Source organism: Bos javanicus, chromosome 9 (genome assembly GCF_032452875.1).
Source record: "Bos javanicus breed banteng chromosome 9, ARS-OSU_banteng_1.0, whole genome shotgun sequence".
Taxonomy (NCBI): Eukaryota; Metazoa; Chordata; class Mammalia; order Artiodactyla; family Bovidae; genus Bos; species Bos javanicus.
Window position 1 is genome coordinate 91,209,073 of NC_083876.1, and position 23,702 is coordinate 91,232,774.

Genomic DNA, 23,702 nt, shown 5'->3' on the forward strand with positions numbered 1-23,702 from the left:
TTCTTTATACTCCCAGCTTTCCTGGTGGCTCAGGAGTAAAGAATCCACCTGGCAATGCAGGAGACGCAGGAGATGCGGGTTCAATCCCTGGGTTGGAAAGATACCCTAGAGAAGGAAATAGCAACCCACTCCAGTATTCTTGGACAGAGGAGAAATTCCATGGACAGAGGAGCCTCAAGAGCTACAGTCCATGGGGTCGAAAAATCAGACACGATTGAGCGACTGAACACACACGTTCTCAAGGGGGAAAGAGCCTGATACAGATTTATCTGGTTTTAAGAGAACTCGTCTACATTCATCACTGCTGAAACCCTGTTCTGGAAGCAAGTAGAAATGGACTAAAACAAAAAGCACTCCCTCCACTCAAAGATGCCTGACAGAAAGTACTCTACCCATAGATAGGCAAGTGAGGTCAACTCCAAGCTTTCTCTTTAGCCCCCTGTGCCTTCCTAAGAAACATCAGGGATGGGTCTTACCCATAAGTCCAGGTCTGCTCCAGCATGGTCCACCTCACTCCAGGTACCTACCTGCAAAGATGCCTCTTTGAGATCCATGGGGACCATTCTTTCTCCCTCTGCACGGGTAACCCTAAAAATCCTTTGAAAAGTTTGCAACTTTCTGTGGTTCTCAAACTGAGGGAATCAACCCTGGGGACTAAAGAACACAAGCAATCACCATGCTGACAGCTATTCCCACAGTGCTTACAGGAGCACATCTTACGAAATAACTCCTTGGCTCCCAAGAAGAAACTGGGCCGGTTTCCTTAATTGGGGCTTGGCGAGACGGAGCACCTTCCATGTGCGGCTAATGGAGGTAGTTGATGACAGAAGACGATTAGTCAGTGGAATACACACTACGGCAGGGACACACCCAGGGATTACTGTCACACCCACCGGTTATCAAATGCCACAGCAGAGCAGGCAGTGGAGTAAGTCGTGGACTTCAATCGTGACAAAACAGAAAATACGAACTGAAAGGGCCCGTCGCCGGTGACAGCCTTTCTTCTGACTTTTGTGACCATATCCTACAGATTGCTATTGGAAGCTCTTAAGCCTCCCAACAAACGTTGGTGGAATAACTAGGGAGAAAGATTCATAAATCGCCCTATCTTAAAGTTTCAGAGGCAGAACTGGCATCTCCCATTTTCAATGCCACCTGATATCAACACGCTCCCCAAGGGGTGTGTGGGCCAGTTTCTCTCTTCACCATTCTCCTCACTGAGTTGCAATTTACCATTTGTCAAAAGCAGAGTATGTGTTCATGCACGCATGCTAAGTCGCTTCAGTCATGTTCGACTCTTTGCGACCCTCTGCACTGTAGCCCGCCAGGCTCCTCTGTCCATGGAATTCTCCAGTCAAGAATACTGGAGTGGGTTGCCATTTCCTCCTCCAGGGGATCTTCCCAATCCAGGGATTGAACCTGAGTCTCCTGTGGCTCCTGCATTGCAGGCGGATTCTTTATCACTGAGCCACAGGGAAATTCTCTCAGAAATGTGAAAAATGTTTTCTCCAGGATATCCCTGTCACGTATGTAACAAAACAAGGGCTAGAGTATTTTTAAAGCACTGACTATATGCCATAGAGTTTATTTCATCATTTATTGTGGGAAATACTTTACCAGCATTATCTCACTGAATCCTCAACATAAACCCTAAGAGTTTACTAACAGCGTGATCCCAAACTTAAAAATAAGTTAGTTGAAGGATCTCTCAGGCGGTCCCAGCGGTGAAGATTCTGAGCTCCCAATGCAGGGGACATGGGTTCGATGCCTGGTCTGGTAACTAAGATTCCAGATGCCACGTGGTGTGGCCATGAAAACTAAAACAAACTAAAAATAAAAATAAGCTAGTTGACTAAACAAGGCAAAAAACTGGTGAACATCACACATCTCGTAAGTGACTGGTAGAGGATCCAGACGTAAGCAGCCCTCCCTGGTCTTAACCACCATGTATCGCTGGAGCAGCCACAAGTGTTTTTAGGATGAGAAATGGCCCAAACACAAACACACAAATTTAGACAATCATAACAGACAGAAAAGAGGGAGGCTATGAATGGGTACACGAATACATTTTCTCTCCAGGCAAACTCCTTAAAACAGTTATTCCTCTACCACAGGCAATTACTTACAGAGTAAACACATTCCATCGACAGCCATGATTTTTAAAAGCTGACTCCAACTTTGTTAGATTTTACCTTCTCCCCCATCCAAGTGCTGACCAAAGAGCTTTATTGCACAGGCAGGCCCTCATTTGAGTAGAAAAACACCACGCCTGACCACCTCAAGTGCAAATGTTAATCCTGTCATGGGGCTTTGGAATGAAACTGTGTTGTTATTTTTTAAAAGAGAAAAAGAATATTAACTGCATGAAACAAAAAACAAAACAACTCTACTCTTCACATCTCACTGCAACAATGTCACTTTCATTATACTTTTGGATCTATAAAAAGCAAACAAAACCAACAATTATAACAAGGTCTATGAATGAAGTCTGCTTTTACAAGAAAAATAGCCTAGCTATGTTTTTATAACATTATAGTTATCACCTATCCAAGTCTATGCCCCAACCAGTAACGCTGAAGAAGCTGAAGTTGAATGGTTCTATGAAGACCTACAAGACCTTTTAGAACTAACACCCAAAAAAGATGTCCTTTTCATTATAGGGGACTGGAATGCAAAAGTAGGAAGTCAAGAAACACCTGGAGTAACAGGTAAATTTGGCCTTGGAATACGGAATGAAGCAGGGCAAAGACTAATAGAGTTTTGCCAAGAAAATGCACTGGTCATAACAAACACCCTCTTCCAACAACACAAGAGAAGACTCTATACATGGACATCACCAGATGGTCAACACCGAAGTCAGATTGATTATATTCTTTGCAGCCAAAGATGGAGAAGCTCTATACAATCAGCAAAAACAAGACCAGGAGCTGACTGTGGCTCAGATCATGAGCTCCTTATTACCAAATTCAGACTTAAATTGAAGAAAGTAGGGAAAACCACTAGACCATTCAGGTATGACCTAGATCAAATCCCTTATGATTATACAGTGGAAGTGAGAAATAGATTTAAGGGCCTAGATCTGATAGATAGAGTGCCTGATGAACTATGGAATGAGGTTCGTGACATTGTACAGGAGACAGGGATCAAGACCATTCCCATGGAAAAGAAATGCAAAAAAGCAAAATGGCTGTCTGGGGAGGCCTTACAAATAGCTGTGAAAAGAAGAGAAGCGAAAAGCAAAGGAGAAAAGGAAAGATATAAACATCTGAATGCAGAGTTCCAAAGAATAGCAAGAAGAGATAAGAAAGCCTTCTTCAGCGATCAACGCAAAGAAATAGAGGAAAACAACAGAATGGGAAAGACTAGAGATCTCTTCAAGAAAATCAGAGATACCAAAAGAATATTTCATGCAAAGATGGGCTCAATAAAGGACAGAAATGGTATGGACCTAACAGAAGCAGAAGATATTAAGAAGAGATGGCAGGAATACACAGAAGAACTGTACTAAAAAGATCTTCACGACCCAGATAATCATGATGGTGTGATCACTGACCTAGAGCCAGACATCCTGGAATGTGAAGTCAAGTGGGCCTTAGAAAGCATCACTACGAACAAAGCTAGTGGAGGTGATGGAATTCCAGTTGAGCTATTCCAAATCCTAAAAGATGATGCTGTGAAAGTGCTACACTCAATATGCCAGCAAATTTGGAAAACTCAGCAGTGGCCACAGGACTGGAAAAGGTCAGTTTTCATTCCAATCCCAAAGAAAGGCAATGCCAAAGAATGCTCAAACTACCGCACAATTGCACTCACCTCACACGCTAGTAAAGTAATGCTCAAAATTCTCCAAGCCTGGCTTCAGCAATATGTGAACTGTGAACTTCCTGATGTTCAAGCTTGTTTTAGAAAAGACAGAGGAACCAGAGATCAAATTGCCAACATCCTCTGGATCATGGAAAAAGCAAGCGAGTTCCAGAAAAACATCTATTTCTGCTTTATTGACTATGCCAAAGCCTTTGACGGTGTGGATCACAATAAACTGTGGAAAGTTCTGAAAGAGATGGGAATACCAGACCACCTGATCTGCCTCTTGAGAAATTCGTATGCAGGTCAGGAAGCAACAGTTAGAACTGGACATGGAACAACAGATTGGTTCCAAATAGGAAAAGGAGTATGTCAAGGCTGTATATTGTCACCCTGTTTATTTAACTTATATGCAGAGTACATCATGACAAACGCTGGACTGGAAGAACACAAGCTGGAATCAAGATTGCCGGGAGAAATATCAATAACCTCAGATATGCAGATGACACCACCCTTATGGCAGAAAGTAAAGAGGAACTCAAAAGCCTCTTGATGAAGGTGAAAGTGGAGAGTGAAAAAGTTGGCTTAAAGCTCAACATTCAGAAAACGAAGATCATGGCATCTGGTCCCATCACTTCATGGGAAATGGATGGGGAAACAGTGGAAACAGTGTCAGACTTTATTTTTCTGGGCTCCAAAATCACTGTAGATGGTGACTGCAGCCATGAAATTAAAAGACGCTTACTCTTTGGAAGGAAAGATATGACCAAGCTAGATAGCATATTCAAAAGCAGAGATATTACTTTGCCAACAAAGGTTTGTCTAGTCAAGGCTATGGTTTTTCCTGTGGTCATGTATATGAGAGTTGAACTGTGAAGAAGGCTGAGTGCCGAAGAATTGATGCTTTTGAACTGTGGTGTTGGAGAAGACTCTTGAGAGTCCCTTGGACTGCAAGGAGATCCAACCTGTCCATTCTGAAGGAGATCAGCCCTGGGATTTCTTTGGAAGGAATGATGCTAAAGCTGAAACTCCAGTACTTTGGCCACCTCATGCGAAGAGTTGACTCATTGGAAAAGACTCTGATGCTGGGAGGGATTGGGGGCAAGAGGAGAAGGGGACATCAGAGGATGAGATGGCTGTATGGCATCACTGACTCGATGGACATTGAGTCTGAGTGAACTCCAGGAGTTGGTGATGGACTGGGAGGCCTGGCATGCTGCGATTCATGGGGTCGCAAAGAGTCAGACATGACTGAGCGACTGATCTGCTCTCATCTGATCCCTTCTCCATCGGATCTTCCCAATCCAGGAATGGAACTAGGGTCTCCTGCATTGCAGACAGATTTTTTTTTTTTTTTTACCAACTGAGCTATCAGGGAAGCATAGTTACCAGCAAGAATGATAATTACCTTCATGGCAATGGTTTAGTTGCTAAGTCATATCCAACTCTTTGCCACCCAATGGAGCCCACCAGGCTCCTCTGTCCATGGGATTTTCCAGGCAAGAATACTGGAGTGGATTGCCATTTCCTTCTCCAGAGGATCTTCCTGACCCAGGGGTTGAACTCACATCTCCTGCACTGCAGGCAGATTCGTTACGGCTGAGCCACCTGGGAAGCCCAATTACCTTCCTTAACCCATAAGACTGTTTTCAGATATTCTGATGACAATTATGTCATTACAAAAGATTGATTTCACTGCATTTACCACTTCCAGTAAGCCTACCACAGCTACTTTTAATAAGAGAGCTTTTCCTTAGTTCCTTTGCGTTCTCCCTTAATTTCTATGGTTGCTTCTAGGCATTTGTACTTTTCTTTTCTTTTGTCATTAGTTGGTCATAAATGTTCCTTTTCTCCTTGATTCGTTATAACATGATTTTAGAAGCTGGAATTTCTATAGCAAAACTGGAACATTACATACTATCTCAAGGTAACTAGTTTTAAAACAGAAAATAGGAAAAAGGTATCTATATACATGCTACCTTAATAAAATGCTTTTTTAATTTTTATTTTATATTGAAGTGTAAGTGATTAACAATGTCTTATTAGTTTCAGGTGTTCAACAAAGTGATTCAGTTTTGCATACGCAAGTATCTGTTTTCAAATTCTTTTCCCATTTAGGTTATTACGAAATATTGAGCAGAGTTCCAGTGCTATACAGCAGCTAATAAAATACTTTTGCAACATCCATTCTAAGGCTTTTTTTTTTTTAAGACGAAGGAGAAACAGGAACACCTTCAGTGATGCAAAAAGAATTGATATTACAGAACTTCCAATTGCTAAAACGTACAGGTAACAATGTGAAATTGATTACAGTAAAAGCTGTAAAGATCTTCGAAGAGATCCCCATACTCAGAAATCAAAGGGAAGCAGGCAGGGAGGATAGAAGCAGAAAAACTGGCTGGGATTTTTAAGTGGTAACTATTAAAAACTAAAATTTTACCTTGTTAAATTATTTTTAAAACCACATTCCACTGAATGATCACTGTGGACTGTTGAAGATGGAAGCTTTCCCAGAACTGGGTATATGTTTAACCCTGGGAATGATGTGGCCACGTCCACCACCCAGAACAATGCAGAGCAGGAGGAAGGGCAGCCACGCCCTGCAGAGGTGGGTCCCCATTTGTTGTTCTTCACCCTACCATAATCAAGTCCCATTAGTTTTAAGTATAATCTGCGTGTCCTTCCAGAGTTCAGGACCTCAGAAATGAATACCCATGCAGCCGCTTCTGGTAGAGCCAGTGTGATTCATCTGGGCTTGCATCTGAAACGTTCGTAGTATGTACTGTTAAGGTTTCAGTGATCAACTGCACCAAACTAAAACTGTAATCGGGAGTAGGGGACAGCATTTCTTACATGCTCCAGCATACTTCTGGGTTGCAGGGATGGGGAGACTTGCAAACCCTTGGATGATATTTATGGCCACTTCTTTTTTTTCAAGGTTTTACTGTGAAAAAAAAACTTTTTATTTTATATTGGACTATAATCAAAAACCAGTGTAATAGTTTCAGGTGTGTGTGTGCATGCTAAGTCACTTAAGTCGTATCTGACTCTTTGCCACCCTATGGACTGTAGCCCGCCAGGCTCCTCTGTCCATGGGATTTTCCAGACAAGAATACTGCGCGGCCATGCCCTCCTCCAGGGGATCCTCCTGACCCAGGGATTGAAACCACGTCTCTTGCATCTCCTGCGTTGGCAGGCAGGTTTTTTACTACTAGTGCCACCTGGGAAGCCCCAGGTTTCAGGTGCACGGCACAGCAGGTCATGCATACACACACAAGTATCCATTTTCCCCCAAAACTCCTCTCCGACCCAGGCGGTCACATTATGACCACTTCTAGAGCTAAATTCCTACAAATAACTCCGCTCTTGCTTTAGCTCACCCACTAGAGTGAAAACTCTGACTCACATAAAGACTACATTATATCAGAGCTAGGACGGATCGTTAATCATTAATCAGCCACGGGCAGCAGACTGCAGGTGATAACACACTGAACACCCACAGCTTGAGGTGTGACCTCCAGGCCACACCCCCTTAGCCTCACTTCCTCCTGGCCCCAGGCCCCCTCCTCCTCCTCAGATGCCTTTCCCCTCCAATCCTCACCACCTCCTCCCCTCTCCCACTGCCTTGCTGCCCAACTCCTATCTCTTTTTTCAATCAAGTCAATGTTTTAATAACTTCTTTTTTTTTTAATGAAGAGTTATGTTCCCTTGTGCTATAAAAGTCTGGTCTATTTCACATTTACAGATCAAAGGAAATAAATACCCAGGAAGTCAAGTTAATTTTTGTACAAAGGCTTTAACTGCTATTTCTCCTTGAGATTCAAGGGTTTCCCGTACATTTCGTGTGTGCTCAGTCATGTCCAACTCTTTGCGACCCCACAGACTGCAGCATGCCAGGCTTCCCTGTCCTTCATCATCTCCCGGAACTGACTCAAACTCATGTCCATCGAGTCGGTGATGCCACCCAACCATCTCATCCTCTGTCATCCCCTTCTCCTGCCTTCAATCTTTCCCAGTATCAGGTCTTTTCAAATGAGTTGGCCCTTCGCATCAGGTGGCCAAAAGATTGGAGCTTCAGCTTCAGCACCGGTCCTTCCAAAGAATATTCAGGATTGATTTCCTTTAGGATTGACTGGTTTGATCCCCGTGCAATCCAAGGGACTCTCAAGAGTCTTCTCCAACAGCACAGTTTGAAAGCATCAATTCTTTGGAGCTCAGCTTTCTTTATGGTCCAACTCTCACATCCATGCATGACTACTGGAAAAACCACAGCTTTGACTAGACAGACCTTTGTCGGCAAAGTAACCTCTCTGCTCTCTAATATGCTGTCTAGGTTTGCCATAGCTTTTCTTTCAAGGAGCAAGCATCATTTAATTTCATGGCTGCACTCACCATCTGCAATGATTTGGACCCCAAGAAAATAAACTCTGTCACAGTTTCCATTGTTTCCCCATCTACTTGACACACTTCCTCCCAAAGGAAGGCCACTCCAAGACATAAAGTCCTCCATTGTCTTCCACCTGCTCAGAAGCATAAACAGGTCGCTGGGGACGCAGCCCACACCACACACACCACTCCTCCAGGCTCATGTCTCGCCACACCATCTCTGGACAGACCCAGCACAATCAAGTTCTTTCAGTTGCAAGTAAATGCCATGCCTCACTGGTCACCCAGTTTTCTCCCAAATTTTCTCTTTCCCCTCCTCTCTTTCCTCTCCTCCCTCCTCTAGGCCTGGCTACCTTCTGCTCATCCTACAGGTCTGGACTTCAATGTGGTTTCCTCCAAGAGCCCTCCACGCTGTGCCCATTCACATACTCGATTACTCCTCTGCACTCCTAGGATGGCCTGGAGCTGAAGTGCCTATGGGCTTGCCTGTAAACTCCACTCAACAGAAGATGCCAAAGACACAGGGACCCCATCACTGCACCTACTAGAGACAAAGGATAGGTGCTTGATGAATGTTTGATGATTTACATTTAAAGTTGACTGGTTTATCTCTATTTGCACCAGTTCTCCTGCTAACAAATGGCTTCCACCTCCAGGCTGTAATAAATGTCATTTATACATGATTTCAGGACTTCCCTGGTGGCTCAGACAGTAAAGCGTCTGCCTACAACACAGGAGACCCAGGTTCAATCCCGGGTTCAGGACGATTTCCTGGAAAAGGAAATGGCAACCCACTCCAGTATTCTTGCTTGAAACATCCCATGGATGGAGGAGCCTGTGCGGCTACAGTCCAAGGGGTCGCAAAGAGTCAGACACGACTGAGCGACTTAGCTTTCACTTTCATACATGATTTCACTGCATTCAAAACATTCATAAAAATCTTATATGAAGGTGAGTATCACCAACAAGGGATTCTTCCGAGGTCTTGGGTCCATCCATAACAAATATTTTCTACCTAAGTGGGTAAACTATGGAATAACACAAAACCTATATATATATATATGGAAAAACATGAGGGATTCCCATGAGGTACAGTGGTAAAGAATCCACCTGCCAATGCAGGTGATGCAAGAGACACAGGTTCCGTCCCCGGGGAGGAGATCCCCTGGAGGAGGAAATCGCTACCCACTCCAGTCTTCTTGTCTGGAAAATTCCATAGACAGAGAAGCCTGGCAGGCTACAGTCCTTGGGGCCACAAAGAGTCAGACACAATTGAGCACGCATGCACGAAGCAGAGAGAGAGTTTCTGTGGAATAACTCTTCTCTATAGAAGCCACTGGTCCATAGTCATTCAGTGAATGAATAGCTTTGTTAGTATTAATAGTTAAGAGACTCCATAATCTACAGTGTTCTGTTACCCAGTTCAGGGAGGGCAAAACATGTCTTAATTCATCAAATATCTAGTTACCAAGCAGTCATCTATTCCAAAAAATGGTTACAGATTTTAAACAATTAAAATGCATTCAGCCCTTAAGTCATACTCAGACTAAAACAGTGCTGTATTCATTTGGGAAGTCACTTTAACACTGCGTGGTCTCTCGGGACATCAATGCCTCTTCTTCCATTTGCTCTTGAGTTTATTCAGGCTTTTGCATCCATCAACCAACCAAAACTGTCAAGTTCACCAATATCTCCCACACACTAAATACTCTGGTCAAATTTCAGTCTCCCCTTATTGGCCCAGCAGCAGTACTGGGCCCAGCTGATCACTCTTTCCTGTACGTCACCCATCCACACACACACAAATGTCCTTCTATTTGCCGGCAGCAACTTGCTGGTTGCTCAACTCCTCCAGACTGGTTAAGGTGGGGATACCCTAGATTTCTTCTTTTCTCTTGTCTCCCTCTGCCCGCTCACTGGGTGATATCATCCAGCCTCAGAGATTTTAACACCACATCATATACCCCTGCTGCTGCTGCTGCTAAGTTACTTCAGTTGTGTCCGACTCTGTGCGACCCCATAGATGGCAGCCCACCAGGCTCTTCTGTCCACAGGATTCTCTAGGCAAGAATACTGGAGTGGGTTGCCATTTCCTTCTCCGATGTATACCCCAGTGGCCACCAAATGTTTTTCTAGTCCCAAGCTCCCCCATTAATGCACACACACTCATCCAACCATGGGCTTCATTCAGCAAACCAGTAAGCAATGGATATTTCAAATCCGGATATTCCCTTAACCACCTCCTCCCACATTCTCCCACCTCTCTGTGGACAGCAACTCTGTCCTTCCAACTCCCCAGACCAAAAACATCATGGGTATTCTCTCATACCACCACTCGATTTCTTGGTAAACCCACTGGCCTTTCACAACACCCAGGATATGGCCACCTCTTGCAGAGGGGCCACAGCTACCACTGGGTCCCAGCATCACCTTTCAGATGATTATTGCCCCAGTGTCTTTTTTTAGTATTATTATTTGGGGGCCATGCTAGGTCTTTGTTGCTGCATGGGCTTTTCTCTAGTTGCAGAGAGCAGGGGCTACTCTCTGGCTGCAGTGAGAGGGCCTCTCATTGCAGTGGCATCTCTTGTTGCAGAGCACGGACTCCAGGGTGCACGGGCTTCAGGAGTTGTGCCTCCCAAGCTCTAGAGCACAGGCTCAATAGTTGTAGTGCACAGGCTTAGTTGCTCCACAGCGTGTGGGATCTTCCCAGACCAGGAATGGAACCCATGTCTCCTGTAACGGCAGGTGGATTCTTTATCACTGATCCACTAGGGAAGCCCACCCCAGTGTCTTAAGTAGCTCCCTGATCCCCGCACTTGCTCACTTCTGTAGACTCAACACAGCAACCACTGTAACCTTAAAACATACATCTGATATCACTCTTTGGCTCCAAACCCTCCAAAGGCTCCTCAAACACCAAATTAAAGCCAAAGCATACACAATGATCCCTAAGGCTCTGCACGATGTGGGCCCCGCTCTCTTCTGACCTCATCTCCTGCTGCTCTCCTCCTGGCTCCCTCTGCTCGAGACACCCTGGCCTCCTTGCTCCCTCCACATGCCAGGACCTGGCCTGTCTCAGAGCATCTTCCCTCTGCCAAGAACATTCTTTCACCTGTTTAGCTGAGGTGCCCTCCAAAAGCTTTCCCCTGGTCATCCCAGCGAACGCTGCATTCCTGACTTCCCCTGCATCCACCTGTGGGCCTGGCCAGCAGCATGTGCCACACCCACGTGCTACAAGCTTTACTTACTGTCTGTCTGCCCATTAGAACGTCCGCTCTGGGAAGACAGGAACTACACTCTCTTCTTTTCGCTGCTGGACCCTCAGCTCTCAGAACAGCACCTGTACAGGGTAGGCACTCGATACAAATCTGCTGAATGACTGCCCAGTGACTAGCTACCCTCACCAAGCCTGGTGCACGTGCCAGCTAACAGGACACTCGAGTTAATAGATGGAAAAGTTAAATGCAAAAGAGTTAGGGTTGTATTTCTCCTAACATGGCCTAGTGACACTACTTCATCCAAAACTTCATTTCCAGAGCTACACTTAATGTGAAAGACATGTGGCGTCATTTCAGAATACCAGGTAGGGCAGCTAGTATTTAAAAGTCACAGTTGAGAAATGAGTAGATTTTAAGAGAAATGTCAGGTGTGCAGAATACCAGGTGAGATGTTGTAAGAAAGATCGCCCATCATTTTATGGTGGTGTTAGTCGCTCAGTCATGTTCCACTCTTTGTGATCCCATGGACTGTAACCCACTAGGCTTCTCTGTCCAGAAGGATTCTCCAGGCAAGGATACTGGAGTGGGTTGCCATTCCCTTCTCCAGGAGATCTTCCCGACCCAGGAATCAAACTTGGGTCTCCCACATTGCAGGCAGATTCTTTACCATCTGGGCCACCAGTGAAGCCCCATCGTATTATAGTGGTTCCTGTTAAGTAAAGAATCTATTAGCTTTACCTGAAACTCACAGAAAAGATCATATCTATTTCTAAGGGTTGGTAAAGCCAATGACGAATAAGAAAACAGGTCATGGCACGCCTGTGGAGGACAGACCTGTCATCCCCTTGAGTGCCAGGCCCTGGACAAGACCTACACACCCTTGGCGCTTTTCCAGCCGCTGTAATGCAAAGGAGCCACTAATCTCAGGGAACCGGCTCCTCAACCCACACAGGAATGGCAGCCAGAAACGCTGATCTCACTAAGCGTTGAACAAGACTGAAGGGATTACTCTAAGATGCCTTTTCTGAACTGAGCGCTGACTGTGTATCTCCACCGACATGCTGTCCTGTAGGACTCTCATCTTCTCTACTTCACTTCGTGTGCCATGTCTTAGACTGCGCCGTACTGAAATAATTCAGGGTGTCAAATTCATGTGTATTGCATCATTTCACACTCAAGGTGGAGGACCTAAATTTCCACTAACACTCTCCTATTTTAACACATTCTGTGTGCCAATCTGCATGATATTTACACCTCATTAAAACATGAGACGATCAGAGTGCCGCCGTGAGAGAGGGCACTCTGTTTTCCAGAGTGTTTGAATCATGCGAGATGCTGGTCCCGTGCAAAAGATGTCTCCTCCACAAACCAGAACGGCTTTTGAGGGTGGTCCCTGTAAGGTGCGCTCACTCCCAAACCCACAAAGCAGCTCTTCCCCAGAATTCCAGAGACTCCAGGGTGGCACTGCCATGCTAAGGCAGGGAGACACAAATGGTCCCCTTCTCTCCATCTCCAAGAGCAACCTTGCCAAGGCTTCAGGACCGCTCATGGGCCATGCCTCTCTCAGCAGCCCTTCCTCCCACCCCCCACAAGACCCCTGCTCTTACACAGGCCTCTTTAACTCTCTCCAAGAGGCCAGATCAAATGCCTCCTGGAGCTGGTCTCAGACTCCAACCACTCCTCCATCCAAAGCCCACCCCCACCCGGCAACATCCCACAGTTCTGCCAGCAATATGCCTTCTTTCAAACCCCTGTATTACTTCTCCATTATCCACTGAATTAAGAACAAACTTCCTAAAGGCCAGTGGCTCTCAAACTGTCGTTTATAATTGGTCTTTCTGTTCCTCGCATGAAGCAGAGGAACTGGTACCAAAAAGGAAATCTATATATTTTTTTCATTTTAAATTTTCAAAAAGAATAAATAGTAGAAATAAACACTTAATGAAAGTTTAACAAAAGATGATCCATGATGAATATGTGTATATATTTTTATAAATACAGCCTGTATACTTACATTTATGTGTGTGTGTTTATACACACATACATACACTGTTCATTTACAAATGGACTGTTTATTTACAAAGCAAGCTAGGACGCTGAAATACCCTGAAATCTTTGTCGTGAAATTTTGTGGACTGCATTTTGGGGTGAGTACTGCCCCAGCGTGAGCACTGACTACTACTTTCCCTGTCTGTCTCCCAATTCAGCACACCGGGAAGACAGAAAGACCTTGAGTAGACTGGTAAATTTTCAAACACGACCACAAAAGCCCACAGAGAAGTTAGGAGCAAATGCCTTATTTCAGGGTATATGTTTTATTTTATACATAAAATCTTACTGTACAGACAGAAGCACTTTCTGTCAGGCACCAATACCACAAACCCAGTGGCAAAGTAAACTCAATCAAGAGAAGCCAAATTCCTGTTTTCACACTAAAGAGTAACTACTCCATGGTCTGCTGGGTTCATCAAGGCATTGGTATTTCTGGCTTAATAATACTTGTAGGGAATTACATATTACAATACTAGAAATAAGAGAATTCATAAAGTAGCAACACGAAATTAAAGATAACAGATTTGCTAAATCATGAATGGACCACTATGCAGCTAAGTGTATTCACATCTTATACGTCTTTTTCTCACTAAGACCATTAACATCTGACCACAACTGTCCACAGGCTTCCCAGATGGCTCAGCGGTAAAGAATCCACCTCCCAATGGAGGAGACATGGGTTCAATCCCTGGGTAGGGAAGATCCCCTGGAGTAGGAAAAGGCAACCCACTTCAGTATTCTTGTGTGCAAAGTTCCATAGACAGAGGAGCCTGGAGGGCTATAGTCCATGGGATCACAAAAGAGTCGGACACAACTGAGTGACTGAGTAGGCACCACAGCTATCTGCAGGAGAATCAACACACTAGCCCATAGCCCATGCCAAAAAAAAAAAAAAAATGTTGACAGATTCCTAAAAACTGGAAAATGACACAATAAAGCCAGATAGCCAGCTTCATTCGAAAACAAAAAGAACAACAAAAAAATCAGAAGATTCTGGAAAGTGTAGGTTCATGGTCAGCAGAGACTGAGTAGCACATGTATCTTGGGGTTTGCCACAGTCTCCACCACTCCCTATTGCTCACTTGCCCCCACATTTCAATCTCTGACATTGCCTCCAGGCCCCTGTAGGCATCTAAGTCTGCAACTCTTGTTGCAAGTCTCAGCACCACCCCTGGTCCTCAGGGTTCACTTCTGTAGCAGCTTTTTACTTCTGGATTCTCTGGGCGTTTGTCAACTGCAGGAGGGGGCTCTCAAACTGCACTGACTCATGTCCATGGACTAAAACAAAAGAGCTTTTCACCTTAGACTGCAACATGTTTGCCACTGTTTTCTGCTTTTTCTTTCCCTCCCTGCCCTTTACAACTGCACGGCTTGTTCAAAACCAGCCCGCTCAATGAAAAAGAAAAACTATCCTCTCTCCCTCAAAGTGGAATGGGGGAGGAGGTGTCACATTCTGCTCCTGCCTGAGCACCAGGCCTGGAAATCCCATACAAAAACCTAAACAGGTGCTGCCTGGCCATAAAACATTCCCCTCATTCTGTGTTTTCCTGGGGCTGAACACTCACCTGGGTGAGTTACATAACCAAAGGATCCCCTGGGCCTGGGGTGGTGCAACTAGCTAGGAGCCCAGAGGTGCAAAGGCTTTGACCCTTCCCTGCCTACTCTGTGGAAAGGATGCTTACAGACCTCGTTGCATTGACGCACCTACCGAAATACGTAACAATGGTCCCTGCTAGAAAAGTTCTCTTTCCTAATCAACCATTATGTACTAGCTGAAAACCAACTGGAGACAAGAATTATGGAGGATGGTCTGACATACATCATTTATGGTTCCACACGAGTGGTAAACATCGGTGGTTCTCAAATTTTAGCCGGCACCAGAATCACGGACAGATTGGTTAAAACAGAGCTTCCTGCATTCCACACCCAGAGTCTCTGAAACTGTGGGTCTCAGATAGGGCCTGAGAATTTACATGTCCAAGTTCTGATGTTGAAAAGGGAAGGCGAATGGATAAGCAACCAGGCCCTACTATATAGCACTGGAAATTATACTCAATATCCTGTAATAAACCTGAATGGAAAAGAATATGAAAAAATGTGTATATAGATATACCTGAGTCACTCTGCTGTACAGCAGAAATTTGCAAATCAACTATACGTCATTAAATTTTTTAAAAAAACCTTACGCTTAATTAAATTAAAACAGGATCCAGCTTTTAAATATATACACTTGTTTAAAACAAAAAGTAGATTGCAGTTTGTAAACACTAAAAAAGAAAAAAAAAAGAAAGTTCAAGAGCAGTGGTGACAAGACATTGATCCACATTATGCCTACTTCTTGTAAATGTCAGGAACCACAGACAATTGTCACAGATTTACAGGTGTTCATTAAGTATCCCAACTAAGTGGCCCAGTGGTAAAGATTCTGCTGGCCAAGCAGGAGACCCAGGTTCGACCCCTGGGTTGGGAAAATACCCTGGAGTAGTAAATGGAAACCCATTCCAGTATTCTTGCCTGGGAAATCCCATGGACAGAGAAGCCTGGTGGGCGACAGTCCATGGGGTCCCAAAGAGTCGGACACGACTGAGTGACTAAGCACAAGTAAGAACTAGTGTTTCTCCACTTCCAAAAAGAGTCTTTCTTTGCATATCAGTTTTAGATGAGATTCTTAAACCCGGCTGAGGGGTTCAGTTTGGTCATTCAGTCAAGTCTGACTCTTTGTGACCCCATGGACCACCGCATGCCAGGCCTCCTTGTTCATCACCAACTCCCAGAGTTTACTCAAACTCATGTCCATTGAGTCGGTGATGCCATCCAACCATCTCATCCTCTGTCATCCCCCTCTTCTCCAGCTTTCAATCTTTCCCAGCATCAGGGTCTTTTCCAATGAGTCAGTTCTTTGCATCAGGTGGCCAAAGAATTAGAGTTACAGCTTCAACATCAGTCCTTCCAATGAATCAGGACTGATTTCCTTTAGGATGGACTGGTTAGATCTCCTTGCAGTCCAAGGGACTCTCAAGAGTCTTCTCCAACACCACAGTTCAAAAGCATCAGTTCTTTGGTGCTCAGCTTTCTTTATAGTCCAACTCTCACATCCATACATGACTACTGGAAAAATCATAGCTTTGACTAGACGATCCTTGTTGGCAAAGTAATGTCTCTGCTTTTTAATATGCTATCTAGGTTGGTCATAACTTTCCTTCCAAGGAGTAAGTGTCTTTTAATTTCATGGCTGCACTAACCATTTGCAGTGATTTTGGAGCCCAGAAAAATAAAGTCTCTCACTGTTTTCACTGTTTCCCCATCTATTTCCCATGAAGTGATGGGACCAGATGCCATGATCTTAGTTTTCTGAATGTTGAGTTTTTTGTTTTTTGTTTTTTATGCTTTCAATTTTTCACCATTGAGGATAATGTTTGCTGTGGGTTTGTCATATATAGCTTTTATTATGTTGAGGTATGTTCCTTCTATTCCTGCTTTCTGGAGAGTTTTTATCATAAATGGGTGTTGAATTTTGTCAAAGGCTTTCTCTGCATCTATTGAGATAATCATATGGTTTTTGCTTTTCAATTTGTTAATGTGGTGTATTACATTGATTGATTTGCGGATATTGAAGAATGCTTGCATCCCTGGGATAAAGCCCACTTGGTCATGGTGTATGATCTTTTTAATATGTTGTTGGATTCTGATTGCTAGAATTTTGTTTAGGATTTTTGCATCTATGTTCATCAGTGATATTGGCCTGTAGTTTTCTTTTTTTGTGGGATCTTTGTCAGGTTTTGGTATTAGGGTGATGGTGGCCTCATAGAATGAGTTTGGAAGTTTACCTTCCTCTGCAATTTTCTGGAAGAGTTTGAGCAGGATAGGTCTTAGCTCTTCTCTAAATTTTTGGTAGAATTCAGCTGTGAAGCCGTCTGGACCTGGGCTTTTGTTTGCTGGAAGATTTTTGATTACAGTTTCAATTTCCGTGCTTGTGATGGGTCTGTTAAGGTTTTCTATTTCTTCCTGATCGAGTTTTGGAAAGTTGTACTTTCCTAAGAATTTGTCCATTTCTTCCTCGTTGTCCATTTTATTGGCATATAATTGTTGATAATAGTCTCTTATGATCCTTTGTATTTCTGTGTTGTCTGTTGTGATCTCTCCATTTTCGTTTCTAATTTTATTGATTTGATTTTTCTCCCTTTGTTTCTTGATGAGTCTGGCTAATGGTTTGTCAATTTTATTTATCCTTTCAAAGAACCAGCTTTTGGCTTTGTTGATTTTTGCTATGGTCTCTTTTGTTTCTTTTGCATTTATTTCTGCTCTAATTTTTAAGATTTCTTTCCTTCTACTAACCCTGGGGTTCTTCATTTCTTCCTTTTCTAGTTGCTTTAGGTGTAAACGTAAATGGGTTGAATGCCCCAACCAAAAGACAAAGACTGGCTGAATGGATACAAAAACAAGACCCCTACATATGTTGTCTACAGGAGACCCACCTCAAGACAGGGGACACATACAGACTGAAAGTGAAGGGCTGGAAAAAGATTTTCCATGCAAATAGGAACCAAAAGAAAGCAGGAGTAGCAATACTCATATCAGATAAAATAGACTTTAAAACAAAGGCTGTGAAAAGAGACAAAGAAGGTCACTACATAATGATCAAAGGATCAATCCAAGAAGAAGATATAACAATTATAAATATATATGCACCCAACATGGGAGCACCGCAGTATGTAAGACAAATGCTAACAAGTATGAAAGGAGAAATTAACAATAACACAATAATAGTGGGAGACTTTAATACCCCACTCACACCTATGGATAGATCAACTAAACAGAAAATTAACAAGGAAACACAAACTTTAAACGATACAATAGACCAGTTAGACCTAATTGATATCTATAGGACATTTCATCCCAAAACAATGAATTTCACCTTTTTCTCAAGCGCACATGGAACCTTCTCCAGGATAGATCACATCCTGGGCCATAAAGCTAGCCTTGGTAAATTCAAAAAAATAGAAATCATTCCAAGCATCTTTTCTGACCACAACGCAGTAAGATTAGATCTCAATTACAGGAGAAAAACTGAATGTTGAGTTTTAAGCCAACTTTTTCACTCTCCTTTCACTTTCATCAAGAGGCTCTTTAGTTCTTCTTCACTTTCTGCCATAAGGGTGGTGTCATCTGCATATCTGAGGTTACTGATATTTCTCCTGGCAATCTTGATTCCAGCTTGTGCTTCATCCAGCCCAGCGTTTCTCATGATGTACTCTGCATGTAAGTTAAATAAGCAGGGTGACAATATACAGCCTTGACGGATTCCTTTCCCTATCTGGAACCGGTCTGTTGTTCCATGTCCCATTCTAACTGTTGCTTCCTGACCTACATACAAGTTTCTCAAGAGGCAGGTCAGGTGGTCTGGTATTCCCATCTCTTTCAGAATTTTCCACTGTTTGTTGTGATCCACACAGTCAAAGGCTTTGGCATAGTCAATAAAGCAGAAATAGATGTTTTTCTGGAACTCTCTTGCTTTTTCCATGATCCAGCAGATGTTGGCAATTTGATCTCCAGTTCCTCTGCCTTTTCTAAATCCAGCTTCAACATATGGAAGTTCCACAGTTCACGTATTGTTGAAGTCTGGCTTGGAGAATATTGAGCGTTACTTCACTAGCGTGTGAGATGAGTGCAATTGTGCAGTAGGTTGAGCAACAGTATGAAAATGCCTAGGGGTGCTTGTAACCAAATCACTTCATACCATCTACCTCTGGATGTCTTACCAGCAAGGAGTATTTGTGTTTTTTATTTAATACTTATTACCAACAATTTTAGCTTCTGGTGTAGACAGTCATTTCATAAACTCTACTCACAGCTGTGTCATCTGCTCACAGCAAGTTTAAGACTCCAGTTGAAATCCATGCTAAGATGGTGCTGACGATATCAATGATGCTTCGTGACGTCTGGTCCCACTCTACATCGTGAGCTAGTTCTCCTGTTTCAAAGGTCATATTCCAGGTAGACTTTTGACTTGATTCTCTCCAAGACATGGTAATATAAAATTATTCTGAGAACACAAAAGTCTGTTCAATTAACATAGGTTAAAGTTAGAAACACATAAACACACTCTTACTCACGTACACACACATCCACTCCTAAACCCCAAACTTCTGAATTTCCCCTCTGCTGCAAATCTCTGAAAATAGGAAATAGAATATTTCCTTTCACTAAAAGGTCTTCCTCAGGAAGGCATGATTCATATGGTCATGCTCACTGCCTTTTCTGACTGATGACACATAGAGGGGGTTTCCTCTAAAAGCCTGAGAGATACCCTCCTTAAAGGGGTGGGGCTGACATCAGGTGTGTGAGGTAAAGCTTCTAGGTTATTCTAATATAAACCTGTGCTGCTGTGCTAAGTCACTTCCTTCGGGTCCAACTCATTGTGACGCTATGGACCACAGCCCGCCAGGCTCCTCTGTCCGTGGAATTCTCCAGGCAAGAATACTGGAGTGGGTTGCCATTCCCTTCTCCAGGGGATCTCCCCAACAGAGAGAGCAAACCCACGTCTCTTATGCCTCCTGCACTGGCAGGTGGATTCTTTACCATTAGTACCAACTGGAAAGTCCCAGTATAAACTTGTGCTGTGCTGTGCTTAGTAGCTCAGTCATGTCCGATTCTGTGTGACCCCCTTGGACTGTAGCCCACCAAGCTCCTCTGTCCATGGGATTCTGCAGGCAAGAATACTGGAGTGGGTTGCTGTGCCCTTCTCCAGGGGATCTTCCCAACCCAGGGATCAAACCTACGTCTCCTGCATTACAGGCGGATTCTTTACCATCTAAGCCACCAGGGAAGCCCAAGAATACTGGAGTGGGTAGCCTACCCCTTGTCCAGGAGATCTTCCTGACTCAGGGATCCAACTGGGGTCTCCTGCATTGCAGGTGGATTCTTTACCAGCTGAGCTACCAGGGAAGCCTCAGTATAAGCCTACTGACCTTCAGTTCTCTCCCACTCACTCCTTCACTGTTGGTAAGTGATGCATTGCAGTTTTTTTTTTTTTTTAATGTGTTCAACTCTCACCTGTTGAAAATTTCTCAAAATACCATCTGCTTAATCAAAAATATGGTGACTCAATTTTCTAAAGTAAAATTATGATAGTCTTTTGGCGGAGCAAAATATTTTCCATTAGATCTATTGATCAGCTTCCTTTGACTCAACTATTTTCAAGTTTTCATACAAAAAGCTTTCTGATTTTTTACAACCTACTGAATTTTAAGGAACTGTTTTGCTCTAGTAAACACAACTGCCTCTGCCCTCCTGATCCCAGGTTAAAAACTGTTCAGTCATTTGATGTCAAAGAAAACAAACTAGGCTAAGTCCACTTTCACAAAAACCCTATTCATAGATGGATAAACAGCCTCAGAAACTGTAGCTCCCAGCAAAATGTGCCAGAAGAAAACAATGACATGAACGAAGCATGTGAACGCAGAGAGTAGCCCTGCACCTCCCTTTTAAATGACAGGAGAGTAATCAGGATGCGGGGAGCGGAGGGGAGCTCTTAACCCTGGCAGAGAAAGGAGAAAAAAAAAGAATCTACATCCCAGCTTCAAAGATAATTTTTAAATTATCCAGATGTGATGTTACCAGTGAACCAACGGTACCTAGACCTTGGCTTCTCAGATGCTGGAGTCACTAACACCTTCACCTAAGACAGTAATAACGTTATCTCCAGAATATCGCAGTGCCTTCCAGCGGGCCTCCCTAAACTCATTCTGCCTCGAGAATCCAGATACGATCATGTCACGCCACTGCCTTCCATAGTAACTAGAAAATATCGCAAACGCCTAAGACCTGTAAGACCCTCCATGATCTGACTGCTGTGTCTCTCTCTCACCCCAATCCCATCCAGCACAGCCCCACTGTCCTTGCTCTTCATGACTCCACCGTGCTTCCGCTCCTCAAAGGCTCCAAGCTCACCTCAGGGCCTTTGCACTGGCTGTTCCTTGGCCTACAATGGTCCTCCCCCTAATTTTCCAGTGACTGGTTCCTTCTTGCCTTTCATACCCAAGTATCGTGTTCTCAGAGGGAGACATCATCCAAAGAAGCCTACACAACCAGTCATGCTCCTTCACCTCTCTGCTTCACTCTCTTCTTAGCGCTGATCACGACTGGATATTTTCTTGTTCATCTGCTTTGTTCAGAGAAGGCAATGGCAAGCCACTCCAGTACTCTTGCCTGGAGATTCCCAGGGACGGGGGAGCCTGGTGGGCTGCCGTCTATGGGGTCGCCCAGAGTCGGGCACAACAGAAGCGACTCAGCAGCAGCAGCACCTGCTTTGTTTGGGTGGTGGTTTTGTTACTGTTGTTTGTCATCCCTACTTCCACCGCATTAAAGCAGGCACCCAGCTGAACCCCCGCACCTAAAACACAGATGGACCTCCAGCACCTGGAACTGGAGGTGTAAGTTCCACAATGCCTGGAGCTTAATAGGTCCTCAGCAATCAGCTGCTGAACGAAAAAAAATTCTCTTTTTACTCAGCACGGAATTTGACATCAAGGAAAGTGTTCTTCCTGAGCTCTCTCCAAGAGAGCCACGACTAAACCTTTCCATGGTACCACCTTCCTACAGGACATGTGCTCAATTGTTCAGTCATGACCAACTCTTTGCAACCCCTTGGATTGTAGCCCACCAGGCTCATCTGTCCACAGGATTTTCCAGACAAGAATACTGGAGTGAGTTGCCACTTCCTCCTCCAAGGGATCTTCCCGACCCAGGGATCGAACCCGCGCCTCCTGTGTCCCTGCATTGGCACATATATTCTTTACCACTAAGCCCCCTGGGAAGCCCCCTACAGGACACACAAGGTCCCCAAAGGAAGTGAGAGAAAAGTGCCCAAGGAAATAACAAGGAGAAGGCCGAGAAAGAAGTTAACTCACCACCTATCTATCAACACAGAGGAGGATGGAACTGTCATAAATTATTAGTAAGCGTGAAAGGTGACGATCAGTCACAACAGAATAAAATATTTAAGCAATAATAACCCAATTATAGTACACATTAACTTGGGGGTTCAGATGGTAAAAGCATCTGCGTACAATGCGAGAGACCTGGGTTCAATCCCTGGGTCGGGAAGATCCCCTGGAGAAGGAAATGGCAACCTACTCCAGTATTCTTGCCTGGAAAATCCCATGGACGGATGGAGGAGCCTGTTAGGCTATAGTCCACGGGGTCGCAAAGAGTCAGACAGGACTGAATGACTTCACTTTCACTATTATGAATTAATCAGTAACAAGTTTGTGAACACATATACGCCATAGATTATGCAAAATGCTTTCCTTACGTTACATGTTTTTAACTCTAACAAAAACACTGAGTTAATTAGCAGTCCCATTTCACAGATAAGAAAACTCAGGCAAGCTTCGGGAAGATAAGATACTTAACCAAGTTTTCAAATCAGTTACTGTCAAATACAGAATCTGAATCCAGCTCTATTTTATTCTAAACCATGCATATTATTCACCAGGCCTGATCTCTCCCATAGCAGTTACAATGAAAAAGCTGTGAAGAATCAAAGGCAAGCAGAAAATGAAGCCATAAAAATCACAGGTGCTGTTGAAGAAAGTTAAATGTATGGATGGATGGATGGATGGATGTGGTTCCATCAAATAGAAATGTTAATTGTAGCAGACAAAAAAAAAAAAAACTATCATGACACTCAAAATAAAATAAAAATCAGATTAAGAGAATCAAAAAGTGAAATGATTCATTCCATTACAGAGCTGCATTCTGAAACATTACAACACGGTCAGCAAACTACAATAAAAATAAGTAACTGGCAAGAAGTGTCTCAAATGCTTAAAGGTCAGGTCCCAAATATGTAGGGTTCTGCTCAAGGTGTGAAATAAAGAAAGAAGGAAAGAGAAAGAAAAGGAATGCATCCCAAGAGCGAAACCCTGAAGGGATCCTCAGGAAACACAAAAGTCCAAAGTTCTTTGAACTTGCCCCTCCCATCACTTGTTGATGGAGAGAGAATGGAAAGCACCATCTTGACCAGAGGAGGCATAGGGGCTGCACAGAACAAGAGAACAAGAAGTCTGTGGGGTCTGGCCTTCTGACCTGGGACAACTCATTTCATGTCCGAAGCCTCTCTCCTCATCTGTGGTAGAGGGATACCTTCACTGTGCCCCTCTGGGGCTTGTACAAATGTCAGATGAGCACAAATATGGAAAAGCTCGGGTAAATAAAACCTGCTTGAAAGCCCCGCTAATG

The 23,702-nt window shown here is 43.8% G+C and overlaps 1 protein-coding gene across 3 annotated transcripts in view; it reads right to left on the reverse strand.

The window, feature by feature from the left end:
* The window catches only part of CNKSR3 (CNKSR family member 3), a 108,446-nt gene that overhangs the window by 78,744 nt on the left and 6,000 nt on the right, over positions 1–23,702 (reverse strand). The gene's annotated exons all lie outside the window — the stretch shown is intronic.